Source organism: Triticum aestivum, chromosome 5A, assembly GCF_018294505.1.
Source record: "Triticum aestivum cultivar Chinese Spring chromosome 5A, IWGSC CS RefSeq v2.1, whole genome shotgun sequence".
Classification (NCBI taxonomy): domain Eukaryota; kingdom Viridiplantae; phylum Streptophyta; class Magnoliopsida; order Poales; family Poaceae; genus Triticum; species Triticum aestivum.
Window position 1 is genome coordinate 32810347 of NC_057806.1, and position 9196 is coordinate 32819542.

Sequence of the window (9196 nt, forward strand, 5' to 3'; positions counted from 1 at the left end):
CGCGCGCGCCACCGCGCCACGCCACCTCTCTCCCTGCCTGCCTGCCCTCCCCTCCTCGCCTCGATGCCCCTGGACGACGCCACGCCTCCCCCCTGCTCTCTCTCACTCTCCCCCGGCTCTTCCCTCTTCTCCCTCGCTCTCTCTCTCACACGGCCGAACACCACCGTCGCCGCCGTTCGCCACAGCAGCCGTCTCCGGCCACCCCTCGCTCCCCCGACTAGCTCAGAAGCTCCGCCACGACCCCCTCTTCCTCCCCACCGCTCCACGGGTCCCCGGAAGCCCTGCATCGCCGCCACGTCGCCGTTCCCCTCTTCGGGCTCCGACCATCGTCGCCGTCGAATTCGTCGTCTCCAGCGCGTCCCCGAGCCCGCTAACCATCCCTGCAGCTCCGCGGTGAGCCCCCGGATCGTTTCCCCCTTCTCCCCTGGTCTCTTCCGACCTCTAGGCCATAGCCCCACCTTGGCCGAGAGCTCCACGCCGCCGGCGATGTCGCCGTCGCGGCCACGGTCACCGTAGCACCCAACCGAGCACACTATCGTGCTCCACACCTCACTAGGAGCACGCAGCACGCACTAACGCCTCCCCAAAAACCCCTGCAACACCGATCCCGACCGCACCCGAACTCCGGCGGCCGCAGCCGAGCTCGCCGCCGTCGACTCCGGCCACCCCAGGCCCAGCCACGGCCACCGTTCGACGCGCGGGAGCAAGAGCTTTCCAACGAGCCCAAGCACGGCCTCGCCCGTGCCCTGTGGCGCGATCCCGCGTCGCGCCGCCGTCTCGGGCCTCGCCGGCGTCACGTCGCCGGTGGGTTTGACCCACTTTGACCACGGCAGGAACCCCCCTGAGTCCCTGACAGGTGGGCCCAGCCCTGTAGCTAATTAGGATTAGTGCTAACCACTAATGGTTAACCCCCTGACACTGACAGTGGGCCCCAGCGCCACTAACCCCTAATTAGGATTAAACTAACCCTGTTTAACCCCCCTGTCACTGACATGTGGACCCCACACATCAGGTTTGACTCCAGCCAGCCGCAGTTGACCACTGACGTCATGCTGACGTCATGCTGGCGCAATAATTATATTTCTGGATTTAATTTAAATCAAGAAATTCCAGAATATTATTTAAACTTCAAAAATTCATAACTTTTATTCTGTAACTCCAAATTGGACAAATTATATATGAAAAATGATCAGAAAAATCCAATCTATCCATCTGTACTATTTTCATGCATGATCAAACAAGTTAAATTGATGTTTCAAGCAGAACAAGGAAAAGCACTTTAAGAGGCCATGTTTGAGTTTGAAATTTGAATCTTTGATTCAAATTTGTTCAAACCCTTCTGGTTTTAGTTGCATTAGTCCAACACACTCATATTGCTATGTTTCATGCATGCATCATATTGTTGCACATTGTTTGGTGATGGTTGTGTATCGGTGTCCTTGCGACAGGTTCTGCCCCCGAGGAGTACCGTGATTACCCTAACGAAGAACCGTATCAGTGCATCGAACCATCAGGCAAGCAACCAACCATTTGATCATATCGATACAATCCCATGTTCTCGCTCCTGCTCTCTTTTACTGCATTAAGACAACACGTTTCAAACTGCTGTGTGCTATGGTAGTTGAACCCATTTCCTCTGCATGACCTGTCATTGCCACAGTAACTAGATGAAACCCACTAGCATGTGTAGGAGTTGATTGAGCCATATGTATGTGTTGTTCCTACCTTGCTATGCCTGCTATGCTTAGAGTCGTGTCAGGTCTGGTTCATCTGGGTGATGGGCTAGAGTGAAATGATTATGTCGGTAATGAGAGTGGTGTGGTGAACACGATTTGGTAAAGGTATCGATGAGAGGCCATGTAGGAGTACATGGTGGGTTGTTTCATTGAAGCCGACCTTAAGCACTGAGATCTGTATGTGTGATTTAAGATACAGCTACTACCATGCATTGGGCCCTGAAATATGACCCCGCTCGACTTCTTATTCACCCTAGCTCTCTGTCCAGGAGTTGCAAGTAGTTTCTGGTGTTTGTAGCCTACTGGAGGCCGTGGACAGTGCTGACCGTAGGGGTGGGCTGTGATGCGGTAGGTACGTGGCCGGGTGTACCGAATACCCGTTAGGTATCTCGGGAACCCTGTTCACATCGTTCGGGGCCGTATGGGAAACCTCGGCCGGACTCCCTGCGGATGGAACCTGAATAGGCGATAAACCTGGACTAGAGGCTTAAGTGTTTAGGTAGGTCGTGGTCTACACCCACGTCGGCTTTCGCTTGAAGTCTGCCGAGCACATGTCGTGTGCAGACGCTAAGTGGTGGAAACATGTATGAAGAAGTACACCCCTGCAGGGTTAACATGATCTATTCGAATAGCCGCGTCCGCGGTAAAGGACTACTTGGTTGCCGATACAGTTCATAGACAAGTAAATGGAAACTACTAAAAGCCTCAAGATAAGTGTGAGTGCCGAGGATGGCTCTTCCGTAGGAAGACGGAGGTGGATCCTCGGTAGTGTATTGAAGTGGTGAGTAGTGGACTCGTGTGCGCAAAACCACTTCAAATTGAAGTATCATAGGATAGCCTAGCCAAGAGTCAAAGCTGGCTTGCTGCAATAACTCCACCAACCCTTCTTGATACTATGCATGTATGTAGGATCTGATGTAAGTCTTGCTGAGTACCTTTGTACTCATGTTGCTATAATCTACATTTTTACAGAAGACGCTGCAACCCCTTCTGATGGGTTCTATGTAGACGTTGACATCAACGAGTAGGCTAAAGACCCAGGTGGTGACCCTGAGCTTGTGATGGACCACGTAGTATAGCTAGGCTTTCCAAGCCTCTTTTATTTTACTAGTTGTCTGTACTCAGACAATGTACTTCCGCTGCTGGTTTGTATGACTGTATGACTTGTATGTTGGGTCGTGAGACCCGTACCTTTGTGTATGCTATGTATGGCTCCCTGAGCCTTAAATAAAGTACTTATGTCATAGAGTCATGTTGTGATGCTTCGTTGTATTTGCACATATCAAGCATATTGTGTGTATGATTGAAATGCTTGGTATGTGTGGGATCTGACTATCTAGTTGTTTATCTTTAGTAGCCTCTCTTACCGGGAAATGTCTCCTAGTGTTACCGCTGAGCCATGGTAGCTTGCTCCTGCTCTGGAACACTTAGGCTGGCCGGCATGTGTCCTTCTTCGTTCCTGTGTCTGTCCCTTCGGGGAAATGTCACGCTTTGAGTACCGGAGTCCTGTTAGCCCGCTACAGCCCGGTTTACCGGAGTCCTGCTAGCCCAGTGCTACAGCCCGGACCAATTTGCTGATGACCGACACGTTCGGAGCTGGGTCATGGATGCCTGTCCCTGTAAGTCTGTGCCACTTTGGGTTTACGACTAGTCATGTCAGCCCGGGCTCTTTATCATATGGATGCTAGCGACACTATCATATACGTGAGCCAAAAGGCGCAAACGGTCCCGGGCAAAGGTAAGATGACACCCGTGGGAATACCGTGCGTGAGGCCGCAAAGTGATATGAGGTGTTACCGGCTAGATCGATGTGACATCGAGTCGGGGTCCTGACAGCCACGATGAACAAGATTCCAGCAGTCGTGTAAGGACGCTCCCCAAAAACCTGATCGCCCCTCTCCCGTACCGGATCACAAGAGGCGGGGTTTCGGAGGCCTGCTGTCTGACTTCCCGGCGCACGCCAGGAAGAGAGATGTGAAAGAGATAGGCGGCTCAATGCTTTGGAATGAGAGGAAAGGTTGTTGTGCTACTTGGAACAATAGAGGAGCGACCTCTTATATACGTGAGAAGAGTTGAAACTGGCCTTCATTAGTAGAAGAGAAACCGGTGCAATAAACACCATTAAACAGATGCACTAAAACCATTAAGGAGAGAAGAAACGAGCACACTAAAACTCACATGAAGTGTTCAGTTTCTTCTCCCATTTATGTGTCAATTGTTTCAACTTTCTTCTCGCGTGATAAAACAGCGAATACACGTGGCATTGGTCAATTTTCCACACAACCTTGTCATGCATGGATGGGCCACATGAGCATCTGGGATTTACTTTGAATTATTGGCACAAAATATGAATTATTATATGGGTTATGCCCAATAATTCCAACACTTGTTCCACAAATGACAGATCCATCTATCCTGTTGTTCCTGGTTGCAGTCAGGTCATTGCTGGCGGCTTCATGGCGACATCGAGGGAGCTTAGTGGTAGGACGCTCAAGGATGAGGGACCTCCAGTTGTGGCATGTGATGGATCTTTGTCAAGGGCTCGAGTATGTGGGTTGTTTCTGGATCCATCTCTGGTAGACGGGACTAGACGGGGCTGTCCGGCTAGGTGGTAATCGATAGTGATGTGCTCCGCCATCGTTGTTGGTCTTTATGGTGACCACTCCGACCTTCGATGACGGCCTCAGTATGGATTACTGTGGCTACTGAAAGGTCTTCCTGAGGTTCCTCCGCAGACCTAGTGGTTGATTTCGGCAAACAGATGAAAACTATCAACGACGGCATGCAGAGAGATGGTAGTGTAGCGTCAGGGGTCACACATTGCATGTAACTACCAGGATCGCGGAAGAGTGGTGGCGACAACACAAGTGGCGTCAATGATGGTGCCACTCGAGCACCCGGTCTTGAGCGTAGGGTGAAAGTCTAGGTCTGCTTCTACCTGACAATGGCGGTGTTTTTATGTCATTACCTTGTTGAAGGTATTGCTCGGATTTGCTTGGATTGATTCTTCAAGGTGAAAACCTATATTCTGGCCTTAAGTGGCTGGACGTGGATGTACTGTCCAACACCGACGGTCACATGTATCTCACACCGACGATACTTGCTATTTAGGGTTTCCCCTACCGCTCGGCGACCCTCGACGACCCTCGTTCCCGATAAAAAAAGAGGAAGAAGAAGAAAAAAAGAGGAGAAGAAAGAATAGAGGAGAAGAACTCCTATATTCTTTCTTCTCCTCTTTTTCTTCTTCTTCCTCTTCTTTTTTTATCCTCTTCTTCATCTCATATTCGACGACCCTCGACCCCTCGGCGACCCTAGACCCCCTCTCGACCCCCTCATGTCGAAGTTAACGGGTAGGGGGTATATCGACAATGACATACCCGATACATACATACATACATACATATCACATGCATCCATACATATATGAACAAAATTAATATCTACTAATTAACAACCTAAATAAAAAAACTAATACATATAGGAAGAAGAAGAAAAAGAAGAGAAGATAGAATAGAGGAGAAGACTTCCTCTTCTTCCTCTCCTCTTCTTCTCCCTCTTCTTCCCCTTCTTCCTCGCCTCTCTCATGAATGTCCAACGTTCTCGACCCTTGACCCCCTAAACTAGTTCTCAACCCTCAACCCCCTAAACTAGTTCTCGACCCCCCTCATGTCAAAGTTATCAGGGAGGGGGTATATCGACCCCCCCTCATGTCGAACTTATCGGGGAGGGTTATATCGACTCCCCCTCCTGTCGAAGTTAACGGGGAGGGGGTATATCGACAATGACATGCATACATGGAAAAAATGCTATCCATCTATACATACATAACCACATACATATATACATGGAAATAATGCTATGAAAAAAAATATGAACAAAAAAATGCTATGAACAAAAAAAATAAACATAAACAAAAAAATACATATATGAACAAAAAATGCTCTGAACAAAAAAAACACATATATGAACATCTATACATACATATATATAGCCACATACATATATATATATACATTTTATATACGAACAAAAAAAATGAAAAGAATGATAAACCGGGGTGGCGGTGGATCACAGCAGCGAGGTTGACCGACGAGGGCGACGGCGGGGGTGGCGAGGGCGTCGGCGAGGCCGTCGGTGAGGGTGTCGACGTGGGCGGCGGATGGCTCGGGGAGGAGGGTTCGGGGACGACGACTAGATCGGGGGCAGCACAGGCTCGGGGCGGCGCGGGCTTGGGGACGAGGCGAGCTCGAGGGGCGGCGTGAGCTCGGGGAGGAGGGCTCGGGGATGACGGCGAGCTCCGGGGCGGCGCGGGCTCAAGGGCAGCGCGGGCTCGAGGGCGGCAAGGGCTCGGGGGCGGCGCGGGCTCGAGGAGCGGGTGGCGGCAGCGACGAGGAGCGGGCGGTGACGATGACGGTGACCTCGAGGCGGCGACGGCGAGCACGGGCAGCCTGGCGGCGTCGTCGGGGCAGGATCGAAGAACTGAACCAAAATTTTCACAAAGGTGGCTTATATAGATGGAGCATTGGTCACGGTTCGTGCCACCAACCGGGACCAAAGGCCTCTTTTCAGCAGCCCAAAGGGCGGGAAGCGGCGGCCTTTGGTCTCGGTTGGTGGCACCAACCGGGACTAAAGGGGGGCATTGGTCACGGTTTGTGCCACGAACCGTGACCAATGCACCCTTTAGTCCCGGTTGGTGCCACCAACCGGGACCAAAGGCCTTGTGCGGCTGCGGCGTCGAAAGTTTAGTCCCACCTTGCTAGTTGAGAGGGGTGCACAGTGGTTTATAAGCCCCACTGCTACACCCCTCTCGAGCTTCTCTCCATTGCAGGCTTACGGGCCTAATTGTCACTGCTATGCCTATGGGCCTACTGGGCCTCCTGCGGGCCTGAATCGTAGCCCTTGGATGGGTTTCTAGTCGTATTCGGGCCGTGGGGGCCCAGTAGGTGGCATTTTGTTTTTTTTTGTTGCTTTATTTATTTTATTTTCTTTTGTTTTTTTCTTTATTTTTTTAATTCTTTATGCTTTTAGTTTTAGAAAAATTATAAACTTTTTGTTAATGCCATTAGTTTTCAAATTTGGAAACACTTTTTTTGTTTTTTTGTTTTTTTGTTGCTTTATTTATTTTATTTTGTTTCTACTTACAAAAAAATACTTATTGTTGCTATTTCTTCCATTTTTTTGTTTCTGCATAATTTATTTTCTTTTGTTTTTTTGCTTTATTTTTTATTCTTTTTGCTTTTAGTTTTAGAAAAATTATAAACTTTCTGTTAGTGCCATTAGTTTTCAAATTTGAAAACACTTTTTTAGTTTTTTTGTTTTCTTTGTTCCTTTATTTATTTTATTTTGTGATTAACTTTACTATAAAAATAGTTTTTTTTTCCTTTTTTTGATTTGTTTTTTGCATTATTTATTTTCTTTTGTTTTTTGCTTTAATTTTTAATTCTGTTTGCTTTTAGGTTAGCAAAATTGTAAACTTTCTGTTAGTGCCATTAGTTTTAGAAGAATTATAAACTTTCTGTTAGTTCCATTAGTTTTCAAATTTGAATAGTTAAAATTTGAATTCTTTGAAATTTGTGTGAATCACAAGTTTGTGATTAACTTACTAAAAAAATGAGAATAGATGCGCTTATATAGAAAATTCAACCTAAATTCATAGTAAATTTCTATGAATTTCAGAGAAATTCACTATGAATCTAGGTTAAACTTTTCTCTATTAGGGCATCTATTTTCACTTTGAGAGGAGCTCAACAAGGCAGAGAGGGAAGGGCTTATAAACCGGTGTGAGCCCCCTTCGGTTGGCGAGGTGGGACTAAACTCTGCCCGCAACGAGGACCAACCCTTTAGTCCCGGTTTGTGGCATAAACCGTGACTAATGGTCATGGGCCAGGGGCGAGGAGCAAAATTATAAACTTTCTGTTAGTGCCATTAGTTTTAGAAAAATTATAAACTTTCTGTTAGTGCCATTAGTTTTCAAATTTGAATAGTTAAAATTTGAATTCTTTGAAAATTGTTTGAATCACAAGTTTGTGATTAACTTTACTTTTTCCAGTTTTTTTTGTTTTTTGCATTATTTATTTTCTTTTTTTTGCATTTTTAATTCTTTTTGCTTTTAGGTCAGAAAAATTATAAACTTTCTGTTAGTGCCATCAGTTTTAGAAAAAATTACAAACTTTCTGTTAGTGCCATTAGTTTTCAAATTTGAATAGTTAAAATTTGAATAATGGTATTACGGGGGCCGAACCATAAGACATTAAAGCATTTCAAATGAACTCTGAAAAAGTTGAAAGTTGGCATGGTATCATAATTTCACCCACATAGCATGTGCATGTACAAAACGGACAATGGTAGCATGTTCGTGTGTTACAAAGTTGGCATGGTATCATCATAATAGTTGCGGGAGAAAGTCTTCACTTTTTCTTTGCTTGTGTCATTTGCTTATTGCGCCGTAACCATGGATAATCTTCATTGTTTATCAGGATGCTTGGGTCAGCCTTGACATTGAAGGGAGGAATTTCATGAAACTTTTCATAATCTTCAGACATGTCTGTCTTGCCGTCCACTCCCAGGATGTCCCTTTTTCCTGAAAGAACTATGTGGCGCTTTGGCTCATCGTATGATGTATTCGCTTCCTTATCTTTTCTTTTCTCGGTTTGGTAGACATGTCCTTCACATAGATAACCTGTGCCACATCATTTGCTAGGATGAACGGTTTGTCAGTGTACCCAAGATTTTTTAGATCTACTATTGTCATTCCGTACTGTGGGTCTACCTGTACCCCGCCGCCTGACAGATTGACCCATTTGCACTTAAACAAAGGGACCTTAAAATCAGGTCCGTAGTCAAGTTCCCATATGTCCACTATGTAACCATAATATGTGTCCTTTCCGCTCTCGGTTGCTGCATCAAAGTGGACAACGCTGTTTTGGTTGGTGCTCTTTTGATCTTGGGCGATCGTGTAAAATGTATTCCCATTTATCTCGTATCCTTTATAAGTCAATACAGTCAAAGATGGTCCCCTGGACAACAAGTACAACTCATCAAAAACAGTGTTGTCACCTCTGAGACGTGTTTTCAACCAACTGCTGAAAGTCCTGATGTGTTCACATGTAATCCAGTCGTCGCACTGCTCCGGGTATTTGGAGCGCAGACTATTCTTGTGTTCATCGACATATGGGGTCACCAAGGTAGAGTTCTGTAGAACTGTGTAGTGTGCTTGAGACCAAGAACATCCGTCCCTTCATATTATTGAGTCTCTTCCAAGAGTGCCTTTTCCAGTCAGTCTCCCCTCATACCGTGATTTAGGGAGACCTATCTTCTTAAGGCCAGGAATGAAGTCAACACAAAACCCGATAACATCCTCTGTTTGATGGCCCATGGAGATGCTTCCTTCTGGCCTAGCACGATTATGGACATATTTCTTTAGGACTCCCATGAACCTCTCAAAGGGGAACATATTGTGT